The sequence below is a fragment of the Nelumbo lutea genome, chromosome 2 (genome assembly GCF_056320005.1).
Source record: "Nelumbo lutea isolate HS-2025 chromosome 2, American lotus-T2T, whole genome shotgun sequence".
In the NCBI taxonomy this organism is placed as follows: Eukaryota; Viridiplantae; Streptophyta; class Magnoliopsida; order Proteales; family Nelumbonaceae; genus Nelumbo; species Nelumbo lutea.
The window spans coordinates 70,906,562-70,921,598 of record NC_142685.1 but is presented as its reverse complement, the minus strand read 5'-3'; the positions used below and the strand labels follow the sequence as shown (position 1 = coordinate 70,921,598).

The following is a 15,037-nucleotide window of genomic DNA, read 5'->3' as shown; positions in this document are numbered from 1 at the left end:
GGCTTGACACCTAACTTTCCAGTTTCTGCCAATAGATCTAGAACATATTTCCTCTAAGAGACAAAGATCCCCTATTTAGATCTAGCAACCTCAATACCCAAAAAATACCGTAGTGCACCAAGATCTTTCACCTCAAACTCTTGACGAAGGAGCTGTTTGAGGGACTCAATCTCATGGCTATCATTTCTTGTCACCACAATATCATCGACATATACTGCAAGTAGTGTCAGAGAGGACTCCACCCTCTTGATGAACAGTGTATGATCTGACTGGGCCTGTACATAACCAAACTTCCCAAGGGCTAGTCTGAATCTATCGAACCAAGCTCTAGGTGACTGCTTCAAACCATACAATGCCCTCATTGAGCCAGCAGACCTTCTTACCAGTCTCTGTATCATAGAATCCAGGAGGCAACTGCATGTAAACCTCTTCCTACAGGTCTCCATTTAGAAAAGCATTCTTAACGTCCATTTGGTACAAAGGCCAAGTGTGGCTTGCTGCAAGAGCTAATAGAACTCGAATGGTGGTCATCTTGGCTACTGGGGAAAATGTCTCCAAGTAATCTATACCATAAGTCTGGGTGAACCCTTTTGCAACTAGCCGAGCTTTGTACCTCTCAATGGAGCCATCCGCATTGTTTTTCATGGTAAATACCCATCTGCATCCAACTGGTTTCTTTGCTTTGGGCAGATCAACAAGCTACCAGGTATTATTTTTCAACAGGGCATCCATTTCAACTTGCATTGCACCTCTCCACTCCGGGACTGATAGGGCTTCTTGCACTATTCGTGGAATAGGGACATTAGCAACGGAAGTAAGATAGGACCTGTAGGAGGGAGATAGGCGATCATAGGATAAAAACTGGGAAATGCAGTGGGCTGTAGATGTGGTTCAATGTCGTTTCCCTTTACGGATGGCAATGGGAAGGTCAAGGTCGTCTACAGAAGGTGAAGTGGAAACAATGGAAGGAGTCTCTGTGGGCCCTGGGACTATAATACCTGGACTTGGAGCCGTAGAAGAGGTTGGAGCTGGCCTGGATTGCTAATAACCAGGATAAACATGCCTACATCGCCTATGATAGACTCTCAACTCCTGATCCCTCTGACCACCCTCACTACTGCAACCCTCATCACCCAATGGAATAGGTAAAGGAACAGCCCCAAAAGTATTAACCCTACCCTCACTGTGCTCCCCCTGAAGAAAAGGACCCAAATCCCCAGTCTCACTGCTCTCTCCCTGAGGAGAAACCTGAGAATAATAGGGTGTCTCCTCAAGGAAAGTGACATCCATGGAGACAAACTTCTTCCCTGAGACAGGATCATAGTAGCAATAACCCTTTTGAGTTTGTGCATAACCAAGAAAGATGCATTTGGAGGCCTTTGGTTCAAACTTGGAGTGATGCGGTCCGATAAGCTGAACAAAACATGTACAACCAAATGTTTTAAGGGGAACAGTAAACAACTCCTCATTTGGGTATAGAAGGGAAAAATGAGGTTTCATATCAAGAACCCAAGAAGGAACCCGATTAATAAGATATACCACCGTGAGGATAGCATCACCCCAGAAGCGAATAGGGACAATGGACGTAAACATAATACTTCTAGCCACCTCCAAGATGTGCCTATTCTTCCTTTCTGCAACCCCATTTTGCTGAGGTGTATGAGGGCAAGTGCTCTAGTGGATAACCCCATGATTAAGAAGGTAATATGCCAATGGCTTAGCAAAGTATTCCTTTGCATTATCAAATCTAAGAACTTTGATCTTGGCATCAAACTGGGTTAGGATCATTTGATGGAAGTTTTGGGTCAGGGCGGGAACCTCATCTCGTGAACGCATAAGATAAACCCAAGAAAACCGAGTATGGTCATCAACAAATAACAAAACATATTTGTACCCACCCATAGAAGGGATGTGATATGGCCCCAAAACATCAGTATGCACAATATCAAAAGAATTATTACTCATTTTATTACTCAATGAATAAGAGTTTCTATAATGTTTAGCAAACTCACAACTTTCACATTTCAATTGGGACAACTCAACAGACTTAAACAAAGTAGGAAACAGACTCTTTAAGGATCGAAAAGACAAATGACCCAATCGGTTATGCCAAAAGCATAATTGAACTCACAATCTGAGAAACAAGTGACTTCTTGTCCACTGACTCTTCCCGACGAGAACTCTCCCCGAGCAGATAGATCCCATTTGTCTCACGGCCAGTCTCAATCACCTTCTTCGTCTCCAGGTCCTGAAAAACACATCAGTCAGGGAAGAAAGTTACTGAGCAATTCATATGATTGGTAATATTACTAATTGAAAGAAGGTTAGTATCAAGTTTAGGAACATGCAAGAGAGAAGACAAAGAGATAGTATCCGACAGTTTGATGTCAATCTTGCCAAAAATGGGGACAAGAGAGCCGTCAGCAATAGACACTTTATCCCTACCAGAAGATAAATGATAAGTGGTAAACAATGAAGGCAAGCTAGTCATATGGTCGGATGCACCTGAATCTATTACCCAACAGGGTTCAGTAGTACCTGGAGCTGAGGCATGGTAGGCTGAGGCTCGAGTACCTGAATGTGCAAAGCAGATGTGGCAGGGGCTGAAGGTGACTGCGGTGACTGAATTGAGTTCCCAACTTCCTTTTCCAACTGTATTAGAGCAGCCCGAACTGCAGCTAAGGTCTCTAAGGGTGTGCCTCTTGTGCCAGACGAGGATGCTGAATCAGTAGTCACGACCACATGAGCATTACCCTTCTTTCTTCTCAACTTTGCCGGGACCAAATGAGGATGCAACTTCCAACATATTTCTTTTGTGTGTTTAGGTTTCTTACAATGCTCGCATACCACATCCCTTTTATCTTCCTTCTTCCTGTCCCTCTCTAAATCACCCCCTGATTTGGGTTTAACAGCCACAAGGGCTAGTGTAAGAGGCTGAGGTTGCATCATGACTTTCCTCCTGATCTCTTCACTATGCACTAAGGAGTATACCTGAGAGAGGGTCACACTATCTCTGGTCAAAATCTATTGCCGCACAATATCATACTCTGAATTCAGGCTTGCCAAAAACTCAAACACCATGTTTGTCTCGATGTGCTTTCTATGGGTCTGTGCATCTTTGGGATTCTCCCACTCAAGAGCCTCTAAGTGATCAATCTCATGCCACAGGGACTTCAAGGTAGAGAAGTAGACCGAAACCGGTTTCTCTCCTTGTTTAAGAGTATTCACTTCACATTTCAATTCATATGCTCTGGCAACATTAAGAGGTTGGGAGTAAGTTTATTTCATAAAATCCCATATCTCCTTGGCTGTCTTAGCCCACAAGTAATTTCGGCTGATATGAGGCTGCATAAAATTACATAGCCATGTCATAAGCAAGTAGTTTTCTTGGACCCACTTGGTATACATGGGGTCTCCCTTGGAGGGTTCTTTCACATCTCCCAAGAGATACCCTACTTTACCCCTTCCCCCAATAGCCATCATGGCTGATTGAGCCCATTCCAAATAATTTGATCCATCAAATCTTACGGTTGTAATCTGAAAACCTGTCTCAGAAACACCACCATAACTGTTGTTCCCAAAACTGCCTTCTGCCTGATTCTTAAACTCCATTTCGGTCAAGAACCAGTAGTCTAAAAAATTAGGGTTACTACAGTCAAAAACAACACTTGGACTATCAATCACAATAAAAAATCAGTATAGAACCAATCTGTATTCACGGTATATGTGCATGAAAAAGGTATAAGTCTGATCTGAAACCAATTAGCAAACACAACAACAACAATCCATACAGTTTTCACCCCTTAGAAGAGTTCGAAACCCCAAAAAAGATCTGAAAACAGCTTGGAGAATAATCTGATATGCTGAAGCAGAATTAGGGTTTTAATCAGTCCTTAAAAGAAAATTCTCAGCCACACATTACAGGCAGTACCGTACGGATAAGACTTGTAGTAGGGTTAATATGAAACTCTAAAACTGATCAATGTTGAGGAGACAACTTAAGAAGAGCTTCACAGGTAAATCACAAGGCTCGGCCCAGCATTAGGGTTTGCCGCAAGGTTAAGAAAAAACCCTAGAGAATAGAAGGAAGAAAACCCTAGAGTGGTTCGGCCGCCCTTTCTAGATAGGTCCAACCTATCTTCTCTGATAATACTTCTCTCAGAAAATAAAAAAACTTACAAGAGAATGCTGTTCTCTGCCTTCCAAGGTTACCCAAACCCAAGCCTTCTCTAATTCTTCCTGATCACTAACACTCTGCAACCGTGGCAAATCTTCAACAGCTGCTAAACCCTCTGGCGATCTCCAAGAATCAGTCAACGAACTCTACTTTCTCAGCTTCCAGCCCTAGATGGTTCTCATGTGGTCGGCTGGACTAAACTCACATGAGAAAGCCCAACTCTGATACCAAGTAGACATTCAGGACTGCTATCAGCCTTGAACCCTAATAGATTTCAGGTTCAAAAGTAGAAGAAAAAGTATAGAGAAGAGAAGAGAAAGAGAAGAGAGAGCAGTAGAACACAAGGGTTGAAAGGAGGGACAAAATCTTAATGTTCTACCGCCGCCACTTTTATTTAGTATTTATAGGTTATGCTCATTACATGGAAAGGACAGATCTACCCTTAGTATTTACATAACAAATAGAACAAAATAAAACTGAAATAAATAACAACTGAAATAACCAACTGACCACCAACTAACCCTAGAATGACTAGAACACATTCTACCCTACGAACACAGTGGGACCATAGCTGTGGGGCCCACATCAGTGTTCTCTACAAAACCCAAGTGTGTGGGTGTGGACTGAGTGGAGTATTGTTTTGTGGAGTAAGGAGGGGTCCTAAGTCCGGTGTTTGGGACTGATTATCTGTTTGACCATGTCGATTGAGAATTCTGCTACTTCAGAGATTTCAGGGAGCCACAATGGAGTGAGTGGGGGAATGGATATGAGCTTTCCCATGGCTGTTATTCCCTTTGATGGTCTGAATTACCTTGAGTGGTTTAGGGGAATAAAACTCTACATCACTACTAGGGGGAAAATAGGATACATCAATGGCAGAGTGAAGGAACCGAAGTATGGAAGTGCTGAGCATGATAGGTGGAACCAAGATAACAATATGGTGATGTCTTGGCTCTTGGTTTCAATGCTGCCACAAGTAAGGAGGACTTTTATGTGGGCTGAAACTGCTTGTGAGATATGGGAACAAGCGAAGTCCACCTATTCAGAGCAGAGACACTATGCCAAGATATATCAACTGCAAGCTGAATCCTCTACTTGCAAGCAGGGGGAGAGGAGTCTCTCGATGTACTATTCTGATTTGGCATCAATATGGAAAGAACTTGATCACTATCAGAATGTGAATTGGAAGTGTGATGAAGATGCAAAGGCCTATAAGTCACTTGTATCTCAGCAACAAGTGTTTGCCTTCCTCCTAGGGCTGAATCCTTCGTATGAGTCCATCAGGGTGCAAATCTTGGGTAGTAAAGACTTGCTATCAGTTCAGGAGGTGTATGCCTTGGTGCAGTCAGAAGAAAGCAGAAGTGTGATGAGTGGTGTAGAAGGGGAGTCAGTTGCCCTAGCTGTCCGGGAAATTCAGATACAAATGTCGGAGGTGGTTTTAAAAAGGGTGACACTAAAAAAAAATCAGATGATAAGAGCAAACTTTGGTGCACTCACTGCCAGAAGACATGACACACGAAAGATACATGTTGGGATCTCCATGGAAAACCTAAATGGGCACAGGATTTGGGTAAGAAGTCAACACCTGATTAGGGCAAGAAACCAAGTCAGCAGAATCAAAAAAGGTATAACTCAGCTAATATAGCATCGACAAAGTCTAGTCCTTTGGTAACTCAGGAGAGGCATCCCAGTTCTGACCCTAAGATATTATCAACTCCTTCCGTGAACATTTGGAATTGTATGGTAGGACTCTCCGCCAGATGGATTCTAGTTCTACTCCCTCTACCTCATTTGCGTCTACATCAGGTAATGCCACATCCTTCCATGTGTCATCTCATACTACTGATTCTTCTTGGATTATTGACTCCGGAGCCTCAAATCACATGACCGGTAAGTCAAATTTGTTTAAGACATATAACCTTCTCTCTAGGAGAGATAAGGTAAGAGTGGTTGATGGTTCTTTTCCTACCATAGCTAGCCGAGGCACCATACCTCTCCCACTTGGCCTTACTCTTCCTAATGTACTGCATGTTCCGAAATTACCTATTAATTTGTTGTCTATTAGTAGTCTAACTCACTCCTTGAACTGCTCAGTCACTTTTTTCCGTCTTCATGTGTGTTTCAGGATTTGACCTCGGGGAAGACGATTGGTAGAGGAAGCATGGTGGATGGTCTTTATGTGTTGGAGAATAATGCTGGTCTAGTGGCGATAGAGTCCATGAGTTCGTCAAGTGAGAGTCAAGCCTATTTATGGCATAGTCGTTTTGGTCATCTTTCTTTTGAGTCGTTAAAAGTTATGTTTCCAAAGTTGTTTGAGTCCTTGTCAGTGAGTCAGTTACAGTGTCAAACTTGTCAGTTGAGTAAGCATTGTAGAAGTTCTTTACCTTTACGAAATAAAAGATCTGAATTTCCATTTCATATTGTTTATTCTGATGTTTGGGGCCCTGTTACTCTACCTACTGTGGCTGACTATAATACACTTGGGTTTACCCTATGCGATATCGAGATGAAGTGCCACAAATTGTGAAAGATTTTCAACGCATGGTGTTCACTCAGTTCCAAACGAAAATCCATATCTTCTAATCGGACAATGCGAAGGAATATTTCCATAGTGATCTCACGAAGTTTTTTGCTTCAAGTGGGTCACTTCAGCGAAGCTCTTGTGCCAGGACACCCCAACAAAATGGTGTGGCTGAATGGAAGAACCGTCACCTTCTCGAAGTCGTTCGTGGCTTATTGATTCATATGATTGTGCCAAAACAGTTTTGGATGGATGCAGTCTTGTGTGCGACATATATCATCAATCGCATGCCCTCTCAGCTACTAGAGTATAAGGCTCCACATCAGCTCTTGTTCCCTACAGTCCCGCTGTCCACCATTCCGATGCGTGTTTTTGGGTGTCGTGTTTTGTCCATAACATGTCCCCAACTCGTGGTAAGCTTGATTCTCGGGCTATTCCTTGTGTTGTTCTTGGTTACCCTTTATCTCAAAAGGGGTATCGCTGCTATGATCCCATTGCTCGCAAGTACTATGTTTCCATTGATGTCTCATTCTTTGAGAATCAACCTTTTTTCTCGTTTTCTCCTCAGGGGGAGAGTAGGGTTGAGGAGAAATAGGCGACGACTCAAATTCAACTACCTCCTTTACCCGATCCTCCACCATTCCGGATTTTTCATCGTTGCCATAAGAGCCAGTAAAGTTCAAGAGCCGTGGAGCCTGATACTATGCAACCAACATAATCGGATTCACCCGAGGCAGATCTGTCTCATCAGCTAGGTACACTTGCTCCCATTGATATATCTGTTCCTCTAAATGTTGATTCACCTGTCACCAATGATCTTAATATTCCTATTGCTAAGAGGAAGGGTGTTAGGTCTTGTACTGTAGGTTTTCAAGACTGCTATTCAGTCTTGATCACTAAGAGATTTTAGGTGCAATGAGAAGAGAAAGTGAAGAAGATGTAGAAGAAAGAGTGATGGAAGAGCAATAGAACACAGATTTTGAGGAGAAGAACAGAATGTCAATCATTCTGCCGCCGCCACTTTAAGTTAATATATATAGGTTATGCTAGTTACATGAAAGGACATATCTGCCCTTGGTGTTTACATCATAACTGTGACTAGATAACAACCAATATAAAACTGAAACTAGAAATAACAAAACAACAAAATAACCACAGCTGTGACTAGATACATTCTACCCTACGGACAGAGTGGTACCACAGCTGTGGGACCCACATCAATGTTCTCTACACTCCCCCTCAAGTTGGGAGTATATGTTCATCATTCCCAACTTGGATAGATCCGCCTCTAGCTTCTTTCTTGATACGGCTTTAGTAAGAATGTCGGCTAGTTGCATACTGGATGTAATGTAAGGGAGGCATACTTCTTGAGATGAGACCCTCTCTCGCACAAAATGGCGGTCAACTTCAATGTGTTTGGTTCTGTCATGCTGTACTGGATTATGTGCTATATTAATGGCGGCTTGATTATCACAGTACAGCATCAGGGGTTTCTCATACTCAATACCCAACTCCTCAAGTAGAGATCTTAGACATAGGATTTCAGCCACTCCATTGGCCATGGACCTGTATTCTGCTTCAGCACTTGACCGGGAGACCACACTTTGTTTCTTACTTCTCCAGGAGACAAGGTTTCCTCCCACAAGGGCACAATATCCCGAGGTAGACCTTCTGTCATCAACACTCCCAGCCCAATCTGCATCAGTATAAACCTCCACCTTCATGTGATTGTTGTTCTTGAAAAGTATACCCCTACCTGGGCATCTCTTCAAGTAGGCTAAGATTCTTTCTGCCGCAAGAAGATGTGTGGTTCTAGGAGAATGCATGTACTGGCTGACAACACTAACAGCATAAGTAATATCTGGCCGAGTGAGGCAGAGATATAGGAGCTTTCCTACCAGTTGCTGGAACATAACTTTGTCTTCAAGAAGCTCCCCACTCTCGGCACTAATCCTGTGATTCTGTTCAATTGGTGTATCTGCAGGCTTGACACCTAACTTTCCAGTTTCTGCCAACAGGTCTAGGACATATTTCCTCTGAGATATAAAGATCCCCTGTTTGGATCTAGCAACCTCAATACCCAAAAAATACCGGAGTACACCAAGGTCCTTCACCTCAAATTCTTGGTGAATAAGCTGTTTAAGAGACTCAATCTCATGGCTATCATTCCCAGTGACCATAATATCATCAACATATACTGCCAACAGTGTCAAAGAGGACTCCACCCTCTTGATGAATAGGGTATGATCTGACTGGGCCTGTACATATCCAAACTTCACAAGTGCTAGTCTGAATCTATCGAACCAAGCCCTAGGTGACTGTTTCAAACCATACAAAGCCTTGTTGAGCCGGCAGACCTTCTTACCTACTTCTGCATCATAGAAGCCAGGAGGCAAACGCATGTAAACTTCTTCCTGCAGATCTCCATTCATAAATGCATTTTTCACGTCCATTTGGTATAAAGGCCAAGTGTGACTTTCTGCAAGGGACAAGAGAACTCGAATAGTAGTCATCTTGGCTACCGGTGCAAATGTCTCCAAGTAATCTATGCCATAAGTCTGTGTAAACCCTCTTGCAACTAACCGAGCTTTATACCTCTCAATAGATCCATCTGCATTATGCTTCACCGTAAATACCCATATGCACCCAACTGGTTTCTTTCCTTTTGGCAAATCAACTACCTCCCAGGTGTTGTTCTTCAACAGAGCATCCATCTCAACTTGCATTGCATCTTTCCATTCAGGGACGGATAGGGCTTCTTGCACTGTTCTTGGAATAGGGACATTGGAAATGGAGCTAAGGTAGGACCTGTAGGTAGGAGATAGGCGATCATAAGATAAAAAATGGGAAATACAGTGGGCTGTGGATGTGGTACAATGTCGTTTCCCTTTACGGACTGCAATTGGAAGGTCAAGATCATTTGTAGGGGAAGTCTCTGTGGGCTCTGGGACTGAAGTATCTGGACCTGGAGCTGAAGATGAGATTGGAGCTGGTCTGGACTGCTGATGATCAGGATCAACCTGCCTGCACCGCCTGTGATAAACCCTCAACTCCTGATCCCTCTGACCACCCTCACCATTGCAGTTCTCATCACCCAATGGAATAGGTAAAGGAACTGCCCCACTCTCACTGCTCTCCCCCTGAAGACAAGAACTCAAACCCCCACTCTCACTACTCTCCCCCTGAGGGGCAACCCGAGGATAATAGGGTGTCCCCTCAAAGAAAGTGACATCCATGGAGACAAACTTCCTCCTGGAGACAGGATCATAACAGCAATAACCCTTTTGAGTTTGTGCATAACCAAGGAAGATGCATTTGGAGGCTTTGGGTTCGAACTTGGAGGGATGGGGTCCGAGAAGCTGAACAAAGCAAGTGCAACCGAATGTCTTAAGGGGAATAGAAAACAAGTTCTCACGTGGGTGTAGAAGCGAAAAAGGAGATCACATATCAAGGACCCTGGAAGGGACCCGATTATTAAGGTATACCGCCGTGAGGATAGCGTCCCCCCAGAAGCGAATGGGGACATTAGATGTAAACATGAGGCTTCTAGCCACTTCCAAAATGTGCCTATTCTTCCTCTTGGCAACTCCATTCTGCTGAGGTGTATGAGGACAAGAGCTCTGGTGGATAACCCCATGATGAAGAAGATAAGATGTCAATGATTTAGCAAAGTATTCCTTTGCGTTATCAGATCGGAGAACTTTGATCTTGGCATCAAACTGGGTTAGGTTCGTTTGGTGAAAATTTTGGGTCAGGGAAGGTACCTCATCTCGTGAACGCATGAGATAAACCCAAGAAAAGCGGGTATGGTCATCAACAAATAACAAAAAATATCTGTACCCACCATGGAAGGGATATGATAAGGCCCCCAAACGTCAGTATGCACAATATCAAAAGAATTATCACTCCTTTTATTACTCAGTAAATAAGGCTTTCTACAATGCTTAGCAAATTCACAACTTTCACACTGTAGCGGAGACAACTCAATAGACTCAAATAAAGTAGGAAACAAACTCTGTAAAGATCGAAAAGACAAATGACCTAATCGGTTATGCCAAAGCATAACCGGACTCACACTCTTAGAAACAAAAGACAACTTCTCTACTAACTCTCCCTGACGAAACCGCTCCCCGAGCAGATAGATCCCATTCGTCTCATGGCCAGTCCCAATCACCTTCTGCGTCTCCAAGTCCTGAAAAACACATCGGTTAGGGAAGAAGGTTATTGAGCAGTTCATATGCTTGGTAATACTACTGACTGAAAGAAGGTTAGTATCAAGCTTAGGAACATGCAAAACATATGATAGGGAGATAGTATCTGAAGGCTTGATGTCACCCTTCCCAGAAATAGGAACTAAGGAGCCATCAGCAATAGATACCTTATCCCTACCAGAAGACAAATGGTAAGTAGTAAACAGGGAAGGCAAGTTAGTCATGTGATCAGATGCACCTGAGTCTATTACCCAACAAGGTTCAGTAGTACCTGGAGCTGAGGCATGATAGGCTGAAGCTCGAGTACCTGAATGGGCGAAGGCAGATGTGACAGGGGCTGATGGAGGCTGCGGTGGCTGAGCTGAATTTCCAACCTCCTTTTCTAGTTGTATTAGGGCAGCCCGAACTGCAGCTAAGGTCTCCAAAGATGTTCCTTTTGTGCCAGATGAGGATGTTGAATCAGTGTTCATGGCTACATGAGCAGTGCCCTTCTTGTTTCTTAACTTCGCAGGAACCAAGTGGGGATGCAGTTTCCAACATGTCTCTTTTGTATGTTTGGGTTTCTTACAATGTTCACATACTACATCCTTCTTGTCTTCCTTCCTCTTGTCCTTCTCTGAATCACCCCCTGATTTGGGTGTAGCCGCTACAAAGGCTGATATGGGTTGCATCATAACCTTCCTTCTGGTTTCTTCACTATGTACAAATGTGTAAGCCTGAGAGAGGTCACATTGTCTCTAGTCAAAATCTGCGGCCTCACAATATCATATTCGGAGTTCAGTTCCGCCAGGAACTCAAACACTCTGTTTGTCTCGATGTGCTTTCTATGCGTCTGAGCATCTTTGGGACTCTCCCACTCAAGAGTCTCTAAGTGATCAATCTCATGCCACAGGGACTTCAAGGTAGAGAAGTAGACCGATACCGGTTTCTCTCTTTGTTTAAGGGTGTTCACTTCACATTTCAATTCATATGCTCTGGCAACATTAAGGGGTTGGGAGTAAGTTTCTTTCATAACATCCCATATCTCCTTAGCTGTTTTTGCCCACAAATAATTCCGGCTAATATGAGGCTGCATAGAATTACACAGCCATGTCATAACCAAGTAGTTTTCTTGCATCCACTTGGTATATGTCGGGTCTCCCTTGGAAGGTTCTTTCATATCTCCCAGGAGGTACCCTAATTTACCTCTTCCACCAATAGCCATCATGGCTGATTGGGCCCATTCCAAATAGTTTGATCCATCAAACTTTACGGTCGTAATCTGACCACCCATCTCAGAAATACCACCATAACTGATGTTCCCAAGACTGCCTTCTGCCTGAATTTTAGACTCCATTTCTGTCAAGTCTCAAAATAGTACTTGAATCACCAATCACAATCAAAACAGTATAGGCCTGATCTGTATTCTCAGTGTATGTGCGCAAAACCAAAGTAATTCTGATCTGAAACCAACTAGCCAACACAACAGTAGCTGTCTGTAGATCTCTAACCCCCTTAGAACTCTGAGAACAGCTTTAAAACAAAACTGATATGCTAGGGAAAGTTAGGGTTTTAATTAGTCCTGAAAGGAAGCAATTCAGTCGCACAGTCCAAACTATATAGATGAGCTTTCAGTAGGGTTTTAATCAGTCCTGAGAGGAAGCAATTCAGTCGCACAGTCCAAACTGTATAGATGAGCTTGCAGTAGGGTTAATAAGAAACCCTAGAATCTGATCGGATCTACCAATCAACTTAAGAGTAGCTCTAGGTAGATCACAGAGTTCAGTCAACCACTAGAGCTTGCCGCAGATCACTTTCAAACCCTAGAGTAGAAAGAAACCCTAGGAAATCGAAGAGAGAAAGAGCTAGAATGGTTCGGCCTTTCCCTCCAGATAGGTCCAACCTATCTTCTCTGAAAGAACTTCTATTAAAAAGTAACAACTTACAAGGAAAAAATAGTTCGCTGCCTTCTAGGGTTACCTGAACCCTAGTCTTCTCTGATCCTTCCTGACCACCAACACTCTGCAACCCTAGCAAGTTTCTAACAGCTGCTAGTACCTCTGGCGATCTCCAAGAATCAGTCTGCGAACTCCTCCTTTTCAGCTTTCAGTCCTAGGAGATTCTCATGTGGTCGGCTGGTATTAGACTCACATGAAAAACCCTAACTTGGCTCTGATACCATGTAGGTTTTCAAGACTGCTATTCAGTCTTGATCACTAAGAGATTTTAGGTTCAATGAGAAGAGAAAGTGAAGATGTAGAAGAAAGAGTGACGGAAGAGCAATAGAACACAGATTTTGAGGAGAAGAACAGAATGTCAATCATTCTGCCGCCGCCACTTTAAGTTAATATATATAGGTTATGCTAGTTACATGAAAGGACATATCTACCCTTGGTGTTTACATCATAACTGTGACTAGATAACAACCAATATAAAACTGAAACTAGAAATAACAAAACAACAAAATAACCACAGCTGTGACTAGATACATTCTACCCTACGGATAGAGTGGTACCACAGCTGTGGGGCCCACATCAATGTTCTCTACATGTACCACTAATCATCCTATCTCTAATTTTGTGTCTTATGAGCATGTTTTGCCTTCATACCGTGCCTTTCTATCTTCTGTGGACAGTGTCCCCATTCCTTAAGATTGTGACAGAAGCTTTGTCTAAACATGAATGGACAAATGCAATGCAGGAAGAAATTGATGCTTTACACAAAAAAGGCACTTAGGAGTTGGTAGACCTTCCTGAAGGAAAGGAACCAGTGGGGTGCAAGTGGGTGTTCACAGTGAAACACAAGGCTGATGGAACTGTTGAAAGGTAGGCTTTACACAGGTATATGGAGTGGACTATGCAGAGACTTTTGCTCCAGTAGCCAAGATGAACTCTATCAGGATTCTTCTTTCCTTGGCAGCAAATCTTGATTAGGATCTTCACCAATTGGACATCAAAAATGCTTTCTTGAATGGTGACTTGGAAGAGGAAGTGTACATGACCCAACCCCCAGGGTTCTGTGCCAAAGGCAGTGAACAAAAGGTGTGCAGGTTAAAAAAATCTCTATATGGGTTGAAACAATCACCTCGGGCTTGGTTCAGTAAGTTTCATTTAGCAGTTCAACAGATGGGGTTCAAACAATGCCAGTCAGATCATACTCCATTTGTAAAAAGAGGTGAAGTTAAAATTGCAACTCTTATTGTGTATGTGGATGACATAGTGATCACAGGAGATTGGGAGGCTGAAATCCGGAGACTGAAAAACCATTTGATCTACTAGATCTACTAGAAGATACAGGCAAGTTGGGGGTAAAACCATTTGATTCACCTATTGAACCTAATCACCAACTGGGAGACAATCAGGGAGAGTTTTTGAAAGATGTAAAGATGTAAAGATGTTCCAGATATTCACCTATTGAACCTAATCACAAACTGGGAGACTCGTGGGGAGACTTTTGTATTTGTTTATGACCAGGCCTGATATTGCCTATGCAGTGGGTGTCCTTGGTCAATTCATGCACAACCCTAGGACAACTCACTTTGAGGCTGCAGAGAGGATCTTGAGATATCTCAAGAAGTTCCTAGAGGTGGTTTGTTGTTCCAGAAACACGATCACTTAAAAGTGGAAGTATATACTGATGCAAATTGGGCAGGAGCAGTCAATGACCGAAAGTCTACTAGTGGGTATTGTGCCTTTGTAGGAGGAAACCTTGTCACATGGAGAAGCAAAAAACAAAGTGTGGTGGCTAGATCCAGTGCTGAAGTAGAGTATAGAGCGATGGCACATGGGGTTGCGGAAATCATGTGGATACGAAATCTGTTAGGTGAATTGGGTTTCATAGTGAGCAATCCTATGTCATTCTACTGTGACAATAAAGTTACCGTCAATATTGCTGCTAATCCAGTTTTGCATGATAGGATGAAACACATTGAAGTGGACAAGCATCTTATTAGAGAGAAACTTGAAAGTGGAGAAGTGTGTACACCATATGTCAGCTCAGAAAAACAACTTGCAGATATCTTCACCAAAGGTCTTCATCATGTGCGACACAAAGATTTGTGTGACAAGTTGGGCATGATTGACATCTATGCTCCAACTTGAGGGGGAGTGTTAAAATAATTTAGTTGCTGATGTTAGGGTCTGTTTGGCT

The 15,037-nt window shown here is 43.0% G+C and overlaps 1 protein-coding gene across 1 annotated transcript in view; it reads right to left on the bottom strand.

Moving 5' to 3' along the window:
• LOC148871451 (Sterile alpha motif (SAM) domain-containing protein) overlaps nucleotides 1–15,037 on the bottom strand; it is a 41,301-nt gene that overhangs the window by 22,793 nt on the left and 3,471 nt on the right. The window contains exon 2 of the mRNA XM_088968053.1: nucleotides 2,132–2,248. The gene's annotated coding sequence lies outside the window, so the exon portion shown is untranslated. The remainder of the gene's footprint in view (nucleotides 1–2,131; nucleotides 2,249–15,037) is intronic.